The 21,508-nt window shown below is 32.6% G+C and overlaps 1 pseudogene across 1 annotated transcript in view; it reads left to right on the forward strand.

Moving 5' to 3' along the window:
• The window catches only part of LOC143235722 (uncharacterized), a 42,986-nt pseudogene extending 23,930 nt beyond the window's left edge, over positions 1-19,056 (forward strand). The window contains exons 7-11 of the transcript XR_013019362.1: positions 7,609-7,647; positions 9,383-9,470; positions 13,503-13,615; positions 16,248-16,419; positions 17,247-19,056. The product of XR_013019362.1 is annotated as an uncharacterized LOC143235722 (transcript). The remainder of the gene's footprint in view (positions 1-7,608; positions 7,648-9,382; positions 9,471-13,502; positions 13,616-16,247; positions 16,420-17,246) is intronic.
• The last annotated feature ends 2,452 nt before the right edge of the window (positions 19,057-21,508 follow it).

The following is a 21,508-nucleotide window of genomic DNA, read 5'->3' on the forward strand; positions in this document are numbered from 1 at the left end:
GTAGAATCAGCCTGAGTGTAATTTGACGAAAGGAACAGGATACTTCGAACAAAGAGTAAACATCGAAAGAGTAATACACGAGTGCGGTAAGTCCCGCGATTTTTTAAGTGCATTATAAACAGATTGCTAATGCAATAATAATAGGGAAAAGTAGTTCGGCGATTCAACCGAAATTTAAGGTAATTGAATGGGCCTAAATGGACTTATGACAAGAAGACGAAATTTATACAGTGTTTATAGTATCCCAATAATTAATATAAAGAACTTACTATATATTCGTTAAAATAGTTTCCAAATATTCTATTTTGTCACCAGTGGAGTGCATACTGTTTTTTTATGATTCAATGTGTTTGTGTGTGCATGTATGTACTGTGTTATCTGTTTAAACTTCATTATGACTGAACTTACTTACGTTACGCCGTTGTTAACCGTACACTCTCGTTCGATCCCAACAAAACTTAAAAAAATTGGCAATGGAAGAAATGACATTTCTTTTTTCCAACAGTGCCGAAACTAAAAACTAATCCCAACTTTTGTGAAGACACTCCTAACTTTAAATCTATTCTTGATCAACTAAACCATAAATTCTTAATGGCCAGTCTTAATACAGCTTTAGAACTTTATATTCAGGACGCCAATCCATTAATACACGTTTCCAGCAACAAATTAGCTACTCGTATAGAACTCACTATCACCAAAACTAATTTTATGTTCAATGACTAAAATTAATTACAAAAAATGATTTAAGTATAGGCAATTCTGTGTCACCAGTTCTCGACAACAATGTTATGACATAGGATGAATCTTAAGCGATCAATTTAGCTTTATACCCACCACTATACTGATGCAGATATGTTGATAACACAATTGTTGGATACACATCTGCAGAACACAGTTTTTTCCACTACGTTAACTCAGTACACCTCAACATTAAGTTCACCTGTTAATACGAGAAAACAAAACAAATAGTTTTTCTCAAGATCACAAGGACCGATAATTCAGAACAAAAATTCATAGAAAAATCATCTCTACTGGACTCATCATATATCAAGAAACAAAATAAACGCAGCAACAAAACTATGCTCCCCGATAAAATTAATGATGAAATCAACCGAATAAAGTAACACTTCATCAATAATAACAAATTTCCTTCAAAAACTGTTGGTATTACCCGCTGGTACAGCGAAAAGTCTACGGATTTACAACGCTAAAATCAGAGGTTAGATTCCCCTCGGTGGACTCGGCATATAGCCAGATGTGGATTTGCTATAAGAAAATGCACACACAGAAACCGTTGTAAAAAAATTACACACACCTAAACCAACAACAAATAAACAATAGTGAATTAAAAGAAACAACAAGCTATAAAACCTTACACTGCTGCATACCAATTTATCAGTGACAAAATAAACATTTGGAGAAAAAACTTACAACAAAAAATAACATTCCAGTAAACATAAATTTATTCAAAATCCAGGAACAAAACTAAAATCCCTTCTATGTGAAAACTACACTGATACACGTATCACCAACATTATTTATAACATATAATGCAACAACTGCCATGACTTCTATATTGGAGAGACAAGTAGAGAAATAAAAATTAGATTTAAAGAACAACAACAAAAAACCACGTTCGCACATTTTTGAACATTACAAATCAATTAGGCACAACATAATAATAGAAAACACCAACATATTAAGTATGGAAACAAATAAACAACCGAAAAATCAAAAAAGCCTTACTTTTACAAGAACCCAAACCAAAAATGAACCAATATAAAACAATACTTTTATATCTATATTAATCAATAACACAACATCTTACTGCTACAATCTTGTAACCGTTTACACTTTCGTTCTTAAGACATGTGCACAGTAACGGTCAATTATACATTCTCTCTCTAAACCAGAAGATGACCTAAAAAGGTCGAAACGTTGTTCTGTACTGTATCTTAACTAAAATTTTAATACCCATGCTAGCCGTCTTTAGAATACAAGTATGTTATCGTCAACAAATCACAGGGACCTTTCTGTAGAAGAATCCCAAACCCAATAACAACGACAGGTATAGATATATTTATACCATAAAGAAGTATAGTTAAAACCTTTAACAATCATTTGGCGAATACACCCTTAATTTGTTGTTTGATACAGTATTATTAAAATCTGAGTTTTTACTATAACTTAAGTTACCCAGTTATCATTCCCGAGGAACGGTAATAGACAACCTATGCACTCTTCAATTCTACCTCATATTTCTTCACACAGATTTGGATATTTTTAAATTATAACAATTTCCATTCGAATACTGACAGATCAGCCATATTGTTTCCTGATTAGTCATTTGTATTGAGTTAAGATTTGAATGTATATTTATCTTACATGTTACATTTTATTATTTTGTTCAAATACACAAAACAAGTAATATTTCCTTTGTTATATCAGATTATAACAATGGAACACAAGTTATACTGTGCAGTAAACCAAAATCACCGACAAAAATATGTCTCTGCTGTATTGTGATAATTAAATTGATTGATAAACAAATTAGGGGGGATATTATTAACACAAATCATATTATTCCATTCCTCTAGAGCCCGGCATGGGCAAGCGTGTTAAGGCGTGCGACTCGTAATCTGAAGGTCGCGAGTTCGCATTCCCGTCACGCTGAACATGCTCGCCCTTCCAGCCGTGGGGGCGTTATAATGTTACGGTCAATCCCACTACTCGTTGGTAAAAGAGTAGCCCAAGAGTTGGCGGTGGGTGGTGATGACTAGCTGCCTTCCCTCTAGTCTTACATTGCTAAATTAGGGACGGCTAGCATAGATAGCCCTCGAGTAGCTTTGTGCGAAATTCAAAAAGCAAACAAATCCGTTCCTCTAGTTCCCTAGTGGCACAGTGGTATGTATGCGGACTATCAACGCTGCAACTCGGGTTTCGATACCTGTGATGGGCAGAACACACATAGTCCATCTTGAACAAACTGACCATCTAGTAGAAAATATTGCCCTGTTGAAGAAAATGTAGAACATTTTTTGGTTGGATATTGGTTGTAGGTCTGTGTTTGAAAAGTGGAAATCACAAAGCTGTTATTAAATTTAGTCAATAAGCGATCGTAAGGAAATTATTTTTCATGTTATAATTAACAATAAGAAATGGCTTCATCATTTGGGCGATGAAGAGTAAAACACAACATATAATACAATATATTAAGTGAAATAATAACAATTTTGAAAGTATAAATTTATATCAACTTTTGATTTGCGAACAAATAATTAAACTGTCTACTATTTTGAATTTATTTAAGGATTGAATTTACTATCAAGGCCCTTTATGCAGCGAGTTTTAAGCAGTAGGAAAACTGTAGCGAGAAGTTCAAAAGATTTAATATATGAATTTCAAGGCAACTTTGTTTGAGCACCAGATTCAGAATATGCGTACTGTCAAATATGGCCGACCCTCTCAGCTATGGGATATTATAATGTAAAGATAAATATCACTCCTTGTAGCCTAATTGTTGGTGATGTTTATTAGTTGCCTTCCTTCTACTCTTTCATTTATCAGTTAGAGACCTAGTAGCTCTGAAGTTGCTGAACCCAAAACAAAGCGAAATACTACAATAATTTAGTGCTGTTTTGTAGTTCTTAAATGAATGAGCATTGTGTGATAATTCTAGATACTATCACTTCTGGTAATGTGCCTTTTAGGGTGATATATTCTTTTTAACTAATCACATGATAGAAAGACTTGGATGTACCACAGATATTATTATGCTGATCTGCAGCTATACAGAGAAACGGGCATCACAAATGGTGATTCATACAGATAACGTAGAAAGCTAGAATTATATATATTACCTTTAATGATGAAACAGTCTGCTACTTCTAATGCTTACAACAAACAACAGCATCAACAAGATAATCGTTATATTATTGCTGATATATTATACTATATATGTATTATTTAACAACAACAACAATTTAAAAATATATATCACACGTACTATATTAATTTTTAGAGTATTCCATAATTTTAACAAAACAAATATTATAGCGTAGTCTTTTTGGTTTGAGGGCTGTCTGCGATGGCCGTCCTTAATTTAGCAGTATAAGACAAAAGGGAAGCCAGCTAGTTATCATCACCTACCATCAACTCTTGGGCTACTCTTTTACAAATGAATAGCGGGATTGACCATCACATTTTAGCACCCCCAAGGCCGAAAAACAAGCATGGTTGGTGTGGCGAGGATTCAAACCTGCGACTCTCAAATTACAAGTTCAGCACCCTAGCTACCTAGTTATTACTCATAGCAGAGTCAATAATGTACGTTACGTAATTTCCACAGATTTATGTATAAAAGGGGTTAATGTTGCTATTTTTTAAAATTTCTTTGATATATATATGTGGTATAGCATGAAATCATCTAAACAGAAAAGTTTGTCACACCTAATTGTAAAATTTTTATAGAACAATATTCCTTACAGTACGTGTATAATTTGTTCGTGATAAATTTCAACAATAAAATAACATCCAATTGTTTTAAAATAATAAATTCGAGACAAATCAAACGTATGTACAAAAAATTCGTTACAATATTGATTATTACAATTATATTCAGAGCTTTAAAAAACCTTTCCATTTCCGTCAAAGTACACACAATCTGTTTATTTAATTATACATCGTAAAAGTTATTTAATTTTTTACAAGTAAATATATTACTTGAATGACAATATAACCGATCTTCAGCCGCGGCACAGCGGCTCATAGAAGGCTCTTAGTTTGTTTTATGTTTTTTCGTATATAACATTTAGCTCATAGCTCCATCATTTCCTCACGGATATGAGATCTAATTACACTTTTAGACTCTATTGGTCAAACTCCTTCAATTGATTTTTAACCACGCCCAAGATTTCTTATGTTAATTTATTTTAATTCTGTCTAAAATAATTTCAATTTGAGTGTAGACTGACAGGGCCTGGCATGGCCTCGCGCGTTAAGACCTGCGCTTCCTAATCTGAGGGTCGCGGGTTCGCGCCCGAGTCGCGTCAAACATGCTCGCCCTTCCAGCCGTGGGGGCGTTATAATGTAAATATAACTATTTACATTATAAGTCAATAAGTCAATTCCACTATTCGTTGGTAAAAGAGTAGCCCAAGAGTTGGCGGTGGGTGGTGATGACTAGCTGCCTTCCCTCTAGTCTTACACTGCTAAATTAGGGACGGCTAGCACAGATAGCCCTCGAGTAGCTCTGTGTGAAATTCCAAACAACAACAACAACAACAAGTAGACTGGCAAAGATCTTGATGAGTAATATAATTGATTGGGGTATAGGCTTCCCCTACACTTGATACAGCTTGCACACAAATATGTAACTTATAAAAAGGGTGTGTATGTGTGTGGTTGTTTTTCTTATAGCAAAGCCGCCTAAGGCTGTCTGCTGACTCCACCGAGGGGAATCGAATCCATGATTTTAGCGTTGTAAATCCCCAGACTTACTGCTGTTCTAGCGGGGTACAATAAAAAGGGAGGGTGAAAAGGTCTCACAGATTAGTTTATATTAATTAAAGTGCCGCGGATATTGATAATTCACGTCCATATTAATTCAGCAATAAATTTGATTTGTATTAAAAGTTTCGAGTACTTTGCTCTAAATGTATGTTACAAGAAGTACCCACAAGTTACATGTTTAAAACGTCTAACATGCTGCTGTATGAGACGACTTTGAAGATTTAAAAAAATCCCAAAAAACTAGATGTCGTCTTATACATCAGGTATGAAATGTGAGCCTTTAATTTTGTGGTGTACGGTAACTTTAAATTGGTAGATCCGATACAGTCAGATAGTGGGTTTGATTTCTTATGTATTAGCGATGGAACAAAATCAAAAGGACAAACCAGATCTCCACTGCAGAGTGAAGTGAATATTATATTCGATCGAATCTGTTTGTTTGTTTTGAATTTCGCGTAAAGCTGTTCGACGGTTATCTGCGCCAGCCGTGCTTAATCTAGCAGTGTAAGACTAGAGGGAAGGCAGCTAGTCATCACTACCCACCGCCAACTCTTGGGCTACTCTTTTACCAACGAATAGTGGGATTGACCGTCACATAATAACGCCCATTCGGCTGAAAGGGGGAGCATGTTTGGTGTGACGGTGATTCGAATCCGCGATCCTCGGATTACGAGTCAAACGCCTTAACACATCTGGCCATGCGGGCCTCATTTTAAGCTTTAAACCAAAAGTTGTATATCAGTGAAAAACATGCCAACGCTACTGTAACCGTAAAGTTTGTTTGTTTTTAATTAAGCACAAAGCTACACAGAAGGCTATCTATGTTATTCACATAACAGGTATCGAAATTCGGTTTTTAGCGGTGTAAATACGCAGACATGCCACTGTACCATTGGGAAGCACAAATATAAAAAAGATGTTTAAGACTGCAAAAGTTTCTACATGGGAAAATCAGACAAGAAAATAGCTGTGCGTGTGTTTCATATCAAAGCCACATTGGTGAGCTGAGCCCACCGAGGAGTATCGAACTACTGATTTTAGCGTTGTAAATCTGAAGACATGCCGCGGGGGGCAAGAAAATAACTACTGCATGTAAAAAAATAAAATAATTAAACATGATTTTACATATAATAGAAAAAGAACACGAAATAAAGTAACTGCTATCGAGAAAATAACATTAAATAATATTTTATATTAAATTATAGAAACCTTGTGAATCGGAGATTTAAAATCCTTACGCGAATAAAACATCAAGAATGCTACTTTATTCGTATCAAGCTATTATCTTAAAGACCAGTATCACAAATTATTTCATTGGATGTATTTGCAATTTCATTGTTACTGTGTCATAAACATTGCGAGTGAATACCATTTCTCACAATTAGTACACGATAAAAGTTGTAAAGAAATAAATCCATAAATTTTCCTTCACAAAAAGCTTTTTGAAAACTACATGACCAGAGCTGATAAGGATAAAATTTGGACGATGGTCTTCCTTACGTTATATGCATGTGTATTACTGATAATTAAATGAAAAAAAAAAAAAACATAAAAGAAAAAAGGATGAAATATGGTAGGAGTAGTACAGTGGGAAAACGAAACATAGTTTTATTACTGTTATTATCAGAAAATTGATATTTGGAAAAGTGTATTTTATACGAAATATTTAACCCTATTAACAGAAAACAATCAAGTCTGTACTGAATCATGAAATGAAAACAAGAAACACAAGTGACATTAATCACTGTTCAATAATAGGCTTTTGAAATTTAGAAGTTAGTACTGGCATTATGCTTTGGCGAAAATAAAATATGACAAACGTGTTAGTTGAAGTTGTAAGTAAACTTTTTATGTGTAAGGAGGGATATGTTAATAAACTGTAAGAGTTTCTGTTCTTTATCTTTTCAAATTTATATTCGTTCGACTGTCACTTTAATTTTAGCATTGAAACTGTACTAAAGGTTTATTGAATGTGTTGATATTGGTTGCTCTTGTTTGTAACTTCTAAGAACTAGAAGGTAAGTTTGGCCTCCGGTATTGTTAATACTAATAGTTGTCAGATTAAGGAATTTTGTATTAACCTTAATATAATGAAAAGTATGCGTTCATTCAGGCTCGAAAGAGTATGAAAATCAGGTAATATTGCAATACAATAGGAAATACTGATGTACATGAAATTCGCAAAAATACTTTTTATGTAATCTAACTAAATCATGAACATATATCAAAAATTATGTTCGTCCTACCATTATTCTATAATTATCAGCATTTAAACTACACTAAAGTTTATTGAATGTCGTGTTGATAATGGTTGCTATTAACTGTAACTTGTAAAAACTAAAAGGTAAGTATGACATTCAATATTGTAATACTAATAGTTGTCAAAAATAATAAATTTTATTTTAACCTTATTGAATAGTGTTTATTAATACAGGCTCCAAAGAATCTGAAAATCATGTAATATTACAATACAGTAGGAAATACCAAAGTAATATACTTGGAATTCTCAAAATATTTTTAATGTAATCTTACCAAATGATGAACATTTTTAACATTGTATAACACTTTTCAACAAACAAGTGGTGATATAGAAGTATTAGCATTCATTCATTCCACCAAATCAATACTTCATTACTTTTAAAATTGAGATTTGGTAAGGATTGAACTAATGTAATGTGGTACATGTGCATTGTAAGCAGTATGAAACGATATTCAACTTTATTATGATCTACAGTTGATAACTTGCTTTTTGATATATTTTTTTATACAGTTGTTTATGTACTATTTTTGAAACTACTGAAATTTAGATAAATTTTTAAGGTATAGTTTAAACAAACACAGACTTCTGAAGTATAGTGTTTACAAGTTACTAATCATTTATATGTGTGTTAAACAATTCTCATTTATTTGAAATAAAGAGGTCAGATACATATTAAATATAAAACAGTTGTGTTACATATAATGCTTATATTCATCATTAAACATTCAACAGCTTTTCTTATTATCGTTTACTTTTCTGTATGTAAGTTTTAAGGTTGTTTTCATGTATAAAGTGAGTGGATTTTTTGTTTGTGTGGTATAATTGGTTTTGGTTAAATGTATCAAGCTTCTTCTTATCTATTACTAAAAATCAAGTCTACAAAAAAAAGGTCTAGTATTTTTTTCTAACATATTTTAACTAAAATATGGAGAAGTTTCTGATATTGGGTTTGTATTTGTGAATCATTTTGTAATAGAAATTTTGTTATGAATTATGGATTGACAGAAATATCAACAGTTTGGATACTAAATGGTTTAAAGATGTTTCAGTAGTTCTAGTATTGTCATGCCTTAGTTTAGTTTTGTATATGTGGTATATTTACCAAATAGATCAAAGACCTGAATTAAGTATCAGAAAGAACAGTGTTTTTAAAATTTATACAAGTTTGTATTTGTTCTACATACTAAAACTATTGTTTATTTTATTCACAGTATTTTACCAGGTTTACCTGGTTCTTGAATATCACATGATGATACCAGGTAAACCTGGTGAAACTGTAAATAAAATTTTTTACTATGTACAACTAATAACAGTTTGTATGAGGAGTAAAAGTTACCTTCCAGTCATTTATGACAAGTATTATTTCAAAACTTTTGTGCCAAGTTATGTCGCTATTTTGGTATAAATGTGTAAGAGTGATGAAACTTTTAATTTTATATAAAATTTAACAAGATAATGTGAATTTAGAGATGTTAATTATTGAAAACTTTGTCACCTTCTTGAAGGATGTAACATCTAAATCTTAATCAGTGTCTCTGTAGTTTAGATACAAGTTTTGATGAGGATATAAAGTGAAGCTTCTGTATAATTGTGGAAGTATTAAATATGAAGGTTGAACCATTTTCTGAAGAGGAACAGGATGTTTTGTTGAATATGAAACTGGAGAAAAATGAACATGAAACTTTCACAACAATGAATAGTAAGCAAATATATTTAGAATGTAAATGTGTTCTTCATAACATAAATAGTGTTAAACTTACTTGTTTTAATTTAACAGAATTTCTAAATTTTTAATTATTGTTTAATAATTTGTGTGTGATATTATATCAAGTCTTGACATGTATATCACTGAAAACGTTTCATTCTTGTTGTTATGATAGTCCTTGTTTAGATAAACTTCTATCTATTGTCACTTTCATAATCATATTCTATACTGTCACCCGTGAATGAGGTCAAGCTGAGAACTTTCAAGTGTTAACTGAGATGGACTAATCTACTATGTACTGTTAGTAAAGATGTTGTATGTGATTTTATCATTGAGAGATATTTAGTCTTTGTTTATTAATTTTTTAGGTACTAATAGTTTGAAGACAGTCAGAATTATACCATTTACCCTCTGTTGTTTTTTTTCAGTCTTAAATGATTTTAAGATATTAATATTTTTGATGCAGTTTTACATTTATCCACTTTATACAGGAATTATTAGTTATTTTGGAAGTTTCTCATTTAATTGAGATTGTATTTTTTATCTGACTATGGAAACCCACAGATGCATCATTGGCACTTGTTGATTTATATATTGCAAACAGACTGTTTTATGTAGGAAGAAACACAGAATGTAGATTAAAACACAAATGCAACAGCTTAGATAGTGCATATAATTCAATAAATAATTATCTGGCTAGTTTAAGTTAACTTCAGAAGATCTCTTTTATTTCTGTTATTTTTCTTTTTGGCACTTGATTACTGAATTCCAAGTTTTCTACATACATAGTCCACTATAAGCTTTTCACTCTCAAGGAATCAATTCAGTATTAACTCTCTTTTCACCATTGGGTCAGATTTCATGTGTCACTGTTGTTAATGAATAAAGTTGACATTGTATCACAGCTAAAAAGTCACATTTTTTATACAAAACTATACCTCTCTGACATAATTCTTGTTCAGTGCTTCTTTTTATACACACAGATTATTTTCATCACTAACCTTAATACTTCCACCTACCCTTGCATGTTTACACACAGTACAGTTGTACTATAGCATGGAAATAAACATGCGAGAACTATCTACCAACAAAAGTGTCATACACCCTCCAGGTGCAGCTGGCTTCATATATGCTGTTGAGCCCAAGTTTCACATTAGAATTGAGAATTCTAGCATGCAGATGTGGTCAGTTTTTAATAAATTTTATTTTATTTTATTTTTTGCATGATTTATTTATTATTTAATTTAGTTATCTTTTTTTCCTTTTGTAATTTTTTAAAAAGTTTGTTGTTGTTTTTTGTGGAATATTTTAATTAACCATTCAAGATTTCCACAGTGTTGCTTAATTATTATAATAGTAACTTTTGTTGTGATCCTCACCACTGTACAAACAGGTTATTTATTGCTTCTCTGGCCTCATGCTGTTCTGTTTCTGAAGAATAGGTTCATGACTTGGATCTCTGTGTATTGGATGTTCCCACATCTTTTTATTCTTTGTTTTTCACAATTTACTATTATGTTATTATTATATTTCTTTCTCTCTCCAGATTTACTGCTCCATACTGTTCAATTTGTAATCAAGTTAATTTCTGGGGTCAGCATAACTTGAACTTTAATTTACTTTTGCTTGTCTCTTCATTTAATACTCCAACTTGTTTATGCACAATTCATCAATGCTTTTTCCTCAATCTAAAATAAATATAAATAATAATCATACCTGCAACAGTTGTGGATTTTATTCCACTCTCTGTTTTGCTACTGTTAGATGGATGTGGATAGATGGTTGTTTGTTCTCCATTCAGCATATCATTTTGATACATTAAAGATTTCACATCCACCCGTCAGTGGTTGTTTCATAGTTTTAATCAGGAAAGTGTAGTGTATAATTCTCTTTATTTTTTTATTTTTTTTTATGAAATATCTACATTGAAATGACCTTACATTTTGACAACCACCTAGCTCTTTTTTGCTTCTTCTTGTAGGTCTTGTGACTTCTCAGTTTTTGATAGTGTGTGTATGTGTGTCAACTGCAAAAGCATATGTACTCTGCTAAATAACTATTATTCTCCATTAAGATTTTTCTTTCATGATTTATCAGAAAATACTTTTATCTCTGACCCTGGCTATCTGCTTAGCCATGATTTGTGACTGCAATTATGTACATAGCAATTCAAGGTATATTTTAATAACCTGCTCTCTACTGAATTTTGATCTTTTTTCATGGACCAATGTATTATGTAAGAAATTATTTAAGAGATCAGAACAGTTAACTACACTGTATAGATTTATGGTGTGATTTATTGATGTATAAGTTATATTATATTTCAAAATAGATCTCTGTATTGCACCACATAACAGAATTTTTACTTTTTCTTGTTCCTGGGCAGAAAGTGTTATTTTCCATCTGCTTATGCCTAAAGTAATTGGAAAAGACCTATTTTTCTCTTCAAACTTTGCTTTTGTGACCTGTGTAATGAAATTTTCAAATATACCCATTTTTTCAGTGTTGAGTAGCTGATAGAGAATTTTTTCAAATTTACAAGAATTTTCTTGAATGTTGTAGAACTTGTGAGAATATTCTAGAACTTTCCATAGTAATATATGTATATATGGATCACCACTTCAGTTTAGCTGCCTAAGTGAGCACAGAGACTTATCTGATTTTATCAGAGATGGCATCAAGAAGCTGCAAGCATTCTCCAGAAGCATTCTTCTATGCACGTGGCCAATTTATCAAGACTAGAGCGAAAAAGCATTCTGTGACAGCATCTGCTGAAATGTGTGAAGCCTACAAGGCATATTTCAGCATGCCTGTCGGGGATCAAGACAAAACCTGGGCACCTCATTTTACCTGCGAGCACTGCAAAAAACTCTAGAAGATGGGCAGTTTTTGCTTGCTTGAATAGTAAGATTTTATATTATACAAATTTTAGACCTTTTAAAATTTGGTGCACCTCAAAGAGGAATACAACAGCATCAAGATCTTGCTAGAAACCTTGAAGTATGATAAGTATGGCTAGGAGGTTATCGGAGACTTCAAAATGGTGGCATTCCTAATGGGTCTCCAAGGAGGCTTTACCAAGTTTCCCTGTTATTTTTGCCTTTGGGACAGCAGGAAAACTGCAGCACACTACAACAGGAATCACTGGCCACAATGGACTGGGTTATTTGTGGAGAGGCACAATGTCAAGTGTGAGCCATTAGTGGATCTCCAGAAGGTGTTCCCACCATTTCACATAAAATTGGGTCTTATGAAACAATTTGTCACTGCTCTTGATAAGGAGTCTGCAGCCTTCGAGATATCTTCCCTGAGCTCTCTGAGGCAAATCCCAAAGCTGGTGTCTTCAATGGACCACAAATAAAGAAGCTTCTGGAGTGCACATAATTCCTCAAGAAGCTCAGTAGGAAGGAAAAAATAGCTTGGGGAAGCTTTGTTGCAGTGGTTCGGGGCTTCTTGGGCAATCACAAGGCCAAAAATTATATGGAACTGGTTGAGGCTCTGGTGAAGAACTACAGGAAAATTGGTTGCAGGATGCCACTGAAAGTCCATATCCTCGATCCTCATCTTGATAAATTCAAGGAGAACATGGGAGCATATTCAGAAGAGCAAGGTGAGTGCTTCCACCAAGATATAGTGGACTTTGAACGCTGCTACCTAGGAGTGTATAATGAAAACATGATGGGAGACTATATTTGGGGGCTGATATGTGAAAGTGATTTACATTACAGTTGCAAATCTCACAAAACTACTCACTTCTAAACATTTTTGTGTGACTTAGTATAAATACATGTAAATTGTGATTCATATGTTGTTTTATTCAGACCTCATGTAAATGAAAATGTGCAAATTTACCCATTTTTACATAGAAAATAGGTTAATTTCTTAATTTCATTATCCAAGTAACAAAAGCAAAGTTTGAAGGGAATAATGGCCATTTTCTGTTCTTTTACTACATAAGCAATTAAGAAATAACTCTTACTATCCAGGATCAAAACTTGTGTTACATTGTATTGTTTGTATTTCTAGCTACAGAAAAAATGAATTACTTAGAAGAAAGATCATTACATACAAGTTTGAAGTTTGGTATGATAAAAGAGGAGAAAGAAGATATGTGTGGTGGAGATGTAGAGACAATCAAGGTAATTCGTAGGTTAGAACTTCAACAGTTGTGTTCTTGAAGATAATATATAGTTGTAACTGTGTCTTTGTGGATATGTACTTGAGACTAATTGGTTATTACATGATTGTAGTTACAAGTTTAGGAACTTCACTACTGGTTTGATGCAATACTACTAATAAACTCTTTACAATTCTTTTTGTAACAGTGATATTGTCAGTAATAGACACATGTAAAACAATTTTTTTGTGGTTTTACATGAAATTTTAGTTTTATTTAGGTTGTGAATACAATAATGTAACCCTATATTTTACTATTTTGTATCAAAGTGTAATAGGGTGTATTATTTCATAGATTTTATGTTTTCTTTTTCTTCACTAATAAACTAAATTACTTTCATTATTTGAATAACATGTTACAATCATACTTTATTATTAATTGTTATTTGAGGGACAATATGTGATATCTGTTGTTTTCTCACTTGATCTTTCTCCTGCTAACTGGAGTCATTTTTGAGGCCTTCTAATGCTGTCACCATTTGACATATTTCCTTGTACAGAAGAAACAAGTTGTGTTATGGATGGGGTAATCAGGCCATGCTTTATAGTTTACCCTGTGCGCATCCACCATGACTTTGACACTCAGTGCACCTGTGAAACCTGTTGTTATTTGTGTTTCAATTGGTCATACCATTTCACTTTGTTTTCCTTACATATCATCAGGTAAAATTTTAGTTAGATGGACCTTGCCATCTTCTATCTTAATTTTGTGAAATGTTAACAAACACAATCCCAACTGAAGTGATGCAAGTTTTGATGAAAGAATCAAACACTAGAAAGTAGACTCTTAGATGATAGCCTCCCTTTCTTCGTTATTGCTTGTGTACATACCATAATATCTTATATCTTTCTTTTACTGTGATTACTTCCTTCATTTGCTCCATTTCTATCCCTAATTATAGCACTGGAACATGTTGACAGTTTTTCTTCTTTTAGAGATTCAGTCATCTGTTGTTAACCTTTTGTCTCTTCATTTGATTCATTAAATTTTGATATGTTTATCATAGTATCCTCATCCATGCTTGTGTGGTTAATGCTCATCTTATATGGTTTCCTTGAATCAAATGTTCTGTTTCCACTGCAGATAACATTTCATTATAAATCATATGATTTGGCTCTTAAACATGAGTAGAAGCATCTTAGTTTGATTTTTTGTTCTTTAGAATGTTTATGATATTATATGGAGGACTGATATCTTAAAGAAAACATTACTATGGATAGTATGACTACTGACCCATTTGTATTGATTTTTAGCTGTCAGGTCATTCTCAGGAACTTGGAGTCCACAAGGTGTAACTTCAAACTGTTCAAACTTCAAGCAAGAATTACACTCTGATCCAGAGTTCTGCATGGAAGATACTATTATTCATATATTGGCCATGATAAAATTCTTAGGAATTCTCTTTATCAGTAATCTGTTTTTATTTCACACATTAAGGAGCTTAGTTGCAAGTGCACAAGGGCCACATATATCCTTGGTTTCTTCTGTTTCAGTTCTTCCTAACCATATAGGTTTTTGATGCTGTAGGTCTCATCCAGTCAAAGCTGTTGTATAGTTCAGTTAAACATTCTATCTTCAAAATTTTGGACCCTGTTCATAATCTGTGTCTTGATTATTGCTTTGAGGTTTTTTTACTTCTGTAGTCCAGAATGTGTATGCAGAAATAGAGTATTGTTAAGTTTCACTTCATTTCAGACATTTAAATCTTTCTCTGCAGTATGGTGCTATGTTCTTGTCCTTACCACAGCATCTTGGACAGTGACATTGGAGATAGTGAAGTTGTGTAGATTTATTGATTGTATTTTTGGGATATGTATAGGTTACACTTTGTTTAGTTGTATTTTATTTTTATGTGTATTTTGTTTTCTGAGTATTACATTATTTTGTTTTTATCACTTTTCAATATCCAATGTTTTCTGTAGGAATCCCTATTGATTTGCTCCATAAATCTCCAAATGACCAACAAATAAACTTCATTTCAGTATATCTTTATGTGGTTTGTTACTTTCAGTTTGTTGAAACAAGAATGTAGTTATTGTTTCTTTTTAAATAATATTTTGTTGTATGTTAATCCAAAATATGGAGCTATATATAACAGTATATATGTGTGCCAAGTTTGACATGTAATTGCAGATTTTAAATACTTCAGTAAATAAATTTCCAAAAAACATCCATGCAAGTTAAGTATGTTTTTTATCAAATAATTTTCATATTTTCTTTTAAGAAGAAAATAAAATGAAAGAAATTGAATAAAAATTGGAAGTTTTATATCACTTGTATTCTTTAATGGATTATCTTGAAAGTAGATATGTGAATTTAGGGTAAGTAAAGCACATACACTGTAAATATGTAATAATTTGGATTACTATAATCCCAACAGCAGAAGGTTAAAAATAGCTAAAGTGTCATTCCTGTTAATTACAGTGTTTTCTGCAGGTTGTTTTGACATACCAGTTCTCTCTGTATTTGGTTTAAAGTATTAGGTTTATTAATTATATTGTAATATTTTAAACTGATTTACTATGCAGACTATGTGTAATTATAACATTGTGTGTTATTGTTATTGACCTTTTAAATATGTTGTTTGATTGTAGAACATATTTGTCCAAGAGAAAACAGAGCAGGCTATTCATCTGTTAGAAGATGATATTATTTCAAAGTTCAGTGACAGTAATGATGATGATCTGGACAGTTCAAATTATTATGATGTGAATGTGAAAACTGAAACTGAATTTCAAGAAAAATCTGTGTTAGAAACTACGTCTGGTAAGTACAAACACCTAAATATCTAAGTGCATTGACACTGGTTTAAGATTTTTTGTTTTTTCTAATTCTAATTGGCAATTTTTTTGCATGACAGGTTTTGAAGTGATAAAATTGCAAAAAAGATTTAATGTGAATAAAAAAACCAGTACTTGTTTCTGTAAAATGAAAGAGAAAGAAACTATAACTAACCAGACTTTATCCTCATGATTCTTCATCTATAAGTTTCCTGACTGAAGGCTAGAACCTGTTTTTGTAGATTGTTTTGACATAAATGGAGAGTATATTTCTGTCATTTATTTCCATAATTGCAACTTGCTGATTACTGCTATCTTTGTTGAATCTTGGAGTTGAATGATGAAAAAGTTGAAAAAGTCGATAAATATCATTGGTATTGTCTACACCTGGGCATTTATAACTATTACTTTATGACTTGCATATAGAACTTTTGAACAAAATGTATAAAATATTAATATAAATCAACATGTTAAAGTACATATTATATTGGAAGATTTGATTATAATTAACCACTTCAAGTTAGAAAATATTTTTGAAAGTTAATCTATAAAGATACCATTTAAAAATTAATTGATCATTGTGACCCTGTTTTGTCATCTTTTTATCAACAAAAAAATCTCTTTACAGTTTATAATCTATTCTGATTCAGGGGTAAAGGTTTCTATAAAGTGAGAATCTATGAAAACTGCATCATAATTAGTTTTTAGCTTTAAAATTTTCATATTGATATCAGTCATATGAGAACATTAAATATATATAGAAGTTTGTCAAAGATGTGAACTATGACGAGACATTTTTTATATCTATTTCAGATATGAAGAACTGCTGTGAAAGTCTATGTCCTGGTTATCATGGAATAAAACAAGAAGATTATTTTACAGAAGTTATAAATTCCCCAAAACCAAACATTGATGTATGTGGAGAAACAACTTTAAATGGAAATAACATAAACAAATGTAATATACCTCAGTTTAATGGTAAAACATACAGTTGTGTAACCAGTGAAAAAGAATTTGGAACATTGGATAACCTGACACAAAAAGAGAGGATAGAATATGGAGAGAAGCCATATCATTGTGCAGATTTTGGAAAACATTTTGAGAGGAATAGTTACTTAGAACAACACGAAAAAAATCAAAATGGGAAGAAACTTTACAGTTGTGGAATTTGTAGAAAACATTTTGTATCAAGATACACCTTAAAATCACATCAAAGAAGACACACTGGGGAGAAACCATACACTTGTATAATTTGTGGAAAACAGTTTGGAACAAAGGGTGAATTAAAACAACATCAAGCTATACATACAGGAGAAAAACCATACAGTTGTACAGTTTGTGGAAAACAATTCAGAAGAAATGGTGATTTAAAAGAACATCAAAGAATACATACTGGGGAGAAACCTTACAGTTGTACAGTATGTGGAAAACAATTTAGAACAAATAGTGAATTAAGACTGCATCAAAGATCACATACTGGTAAGAAACCATACAGTTGTACAGTTTGCAATAAACAGTTTGTAACAATGAGTTATTTAAAAATACATCAAACGATGCACACAGGGGAGAAACCATATAGTTGTTTAGTGTGTGAAAAACAATTTGCAAGAAACTCAGATTTCAAAATACATCAAAGAACCCACACTGGAGAGAAACCTTACAGTTGTGCAATTTGTAAAGAACAATATGGATCAAACTCTGCTTTGAAAAACCATAAAAAAAACACACTGGTGAGAAACCTTACAATTGTGAAATTTGTGAAAAACATTTTATAAAAAACTCGGATTTAAAAATACATCAAAGAACCCATACTGGGGAAAAACGTTACTGTTGTACAGTGTGTGGTAAACATTTTGCAGGAAGTACTGTCTTTAAAAATCATCAAAGAATACACACTGGGGAGAAACCTTATAGTTGTGCAGTCTGTGGTAAACATTTTATATTAAAGGATTCATTAAGAAGTCATCTAAGAACACACATTGGAGAGAAACCTTACAGTTGTACAATTTGTAACAAACAATATGGATCAAACTCTGCTTTGAAAAAACATGAAAAAAAACACACTGGAGAGAAACCATACGGTTGTGCAGTTTGTGAAAAACATTTTGTAAGAAATTCAGATTTAAAAATACATCAAAGAATCCACACTGGAGAAAAACCTTACAGTTGTGGAATTTGTGAAAAACAGTTTGCTAGAACCTCAGGATTAAAAAGCCATCATAGAACACACACTGGGGAGAAACCATTCAGTTGTGAAATTTGTGGAAAACAATTTGTATCAAAGAGTGATGTAAAACGTCATTTAAGAACTCACACTGGGGAGAAATCTTACAATTGTACAGTGTGTGGGAAACACTTTGTTACAAACAGTACCTTAAAATATCATCAAAGAATACATACTGGGGAGAAACCTTACAGTTGTACAGTTTGTGAAAAACAGTTTGGAAGAAATTCAAACTTGAAAAAACATCAAAGAACACACACTGGGGAGAAACCTTACAGTTGTGCAGTGTGTGGAAAATTCTTTACAAAAAATATTTATTTAAAATCACATCAAAAAATGCATATGGAAATGATTTTGTATTGAGAAATAATTAAAAGAAACATCTTTGAAAACGATAAAGTTGTTCAGTTTTGTCGAAAAACTTTAGAATAAACAATAAATTAAAAGAATATAAACAGAATAAACACTGGGAGTTAATGTTACATTTCTGTAGCTTCCATACCTCAGCAGTTAATTATGAAAACTTATGATATTATGAATTATGTTTTGACATTTTTAGTTGACACATAACTAATAATCTATTGTGAAACTTTTTAATATGTTATTAAAGATACCATCAAAAGACAAAAATGTATCCTTTAATCCATCTAAAATGTCCACTACAGGGACTTGAACCCTGCAATCCAGCATTGATACTCTGAAAGTATCATTGTTATCTCTATTTTGCATACTTACTTATGAGAAACTAAAACCAAGATACTAAATATGGTAGGTAAAAACCCTAAAGAAGTTCTTTTCCTTTCATAACCTACTCAAGTATGTCCTTATCAAGAACTAAAGTTAAGATTTTAATTATAGTAGATACAACCATGCAGAAAATCTGAATTATTAATAGACTGTACCTTCCTCATCTACTTTAGATATATCCTTATCAGGAACTAAAAGGTTTTAATTGTGGTACACAGATACCTGCAGAAACTGTTAATTGTTAAAAGATTGTACCTTCATCATCTACTTCACTGAACAAATTTATTGTTTCAAAATTGTCACTCAAATGTTTCACAATTTCAGTAGGTTCTGAACGTTTTTGTCAATATCAGTCATCAGCTCTTTTATTTCAGTAAGTTTTTTGTTCATTTGTATCCTTATTACATTATATTTAGAGGTGATTTGAGCTATTTTGCTTCCTGTGCCTTTGTCAGCTTTTTCAGTAAATTTTTATCTATCCATTTGAAGTTATTTTTTATTTCATAAAAGTGTTTTTTCTCTTTATTTGGATTGTACATATTCTACTTATTATCTGTAACAAATTTACATGTCAAATTATTTGGATTTTATAGTTTTTTCTGGAATTTTATTAAACATTAATGCCAAATTACTAGCTTGTTCCTACAGAATCAACTTATCCTGTGTGTATTGTGCCAGTTTAAACCTTGTCAGATACCCTTTTCTGACTCTTCCACATTTGATTGGACTTACGTGAGTTATGCTGAGTAACATTTTCCATATTCCAAGAAATTTCTGTTTTATGTATCATTGTAGATCTAAATGCCTTGCATAGCTTGGCTGCCCCTGGATATGTAGGCCTAGATGTAGTCTACATATCTCTAGGCACAAATATTTCTGTACTGGCCCCAGTACTTGTTTCTGTAGGCCTACATCTGACTTTACTATTTGGCATGAAATTTGTAATTACATTTGTATGCATATATTGGAAAGTATGTAAATTAGATTTTTATTTTCCACCTTCACTATGTGAGTAAATGATCGTGATGTTTATTTTACTATGTTTATTGAAATGTCTTTGTGCACACCTTGCAATTGGTTTCTTACGTGCTGTGGTGGACCAACCAGTGGCTGTGTCAACAGTTCTACAGGAACTTATCAGTGAACACATGCTTTTTCATTATTGCATTAGCATTCTTATATAAACAGAAATTCATACACTATGGTTAAGTCTCAGACTTGATGTGAGCAGACTGTAACCATGGTAGGCCTAATCCTGCATTTACATTAGTAGCATTGTATACTCTTCAAAAAAAGAAATGCAAAAGGCAAAATTTGAGACAAATTGTTAAGTTTATTCCAGATAGTTCTGTATGATGTGTGAAACTTTGCACATTCACTGCTGAACATCCAAAGTCTGCAAAGGCGAAGTCCACGCTCACTAGTTGAAGTTTAACGTCACTCAACGTCAATAACGAGTATGCCCCCCGTGAGCATCAATAACTGCTTGGCATCTCCTGCCCATGGAAACGATGAGATGACGAATCACATCCTGTGGAATGGCTGTCCACTCAGCCTGCAAAGCTGCTTAAAGCTGAGGTAGAGTCTGCGGCTGAGGTTGTCGCTGTCGCAGACGTCAGTCCAACTTGTCCCAAAGATGTTCGACAGGGTTTAAATCTGGTGATGAGGAGGGCCAGGGAAGAACATTGATGTTGTGGTGTCTCAAGAAGACAGTGGTGAGTCGGACTGTGTGAGGACGGGCATTGTCATGTTGAAAAACGTTGACGTTCACAATGATGGGTTGCACATGGGCCTAAGAATCTCGTTGACGGTTGCGTACGGTCTGATCGGAAATCCTATGCAGCCCTGTTATGGTTGAGGCAGTAGACGTCTCAGTGGTAGTCCTATCCCAAAGGTGACGTAACCGGATGTAGCGATCTTGTGCGGGCGTGGTCACACGAGGTCTGCCAGATCGTGGACGGTCACGAGTTGATCCATGTTGTTGGTGACGATTCCATAGCCTTGTGATGGTGCTTGGGTGGACATTCACAGCTCTGGCAACATCTGATCAAGATTTGCCTGCTTCCAAACGACCAATGGTGTTGTTGCATTGTGCTTCAATCAG

This window comes from Tachypleus tridentatus, chromosome 12, assembly GCF_004210375.1.
Source record: "Tachypleus tridentatus isolate NWPU-2018 chromosome 12, ASM421037v1, whole genome shotgun sequence".
Classification (NCBI taxonomy): domain Eukaryota; kingdom Metazoa; phylum Arthropoda; class Merostomata; order Xiphosura; family Limulidae; genus Tachypleus; species Tachypleus tridentatus.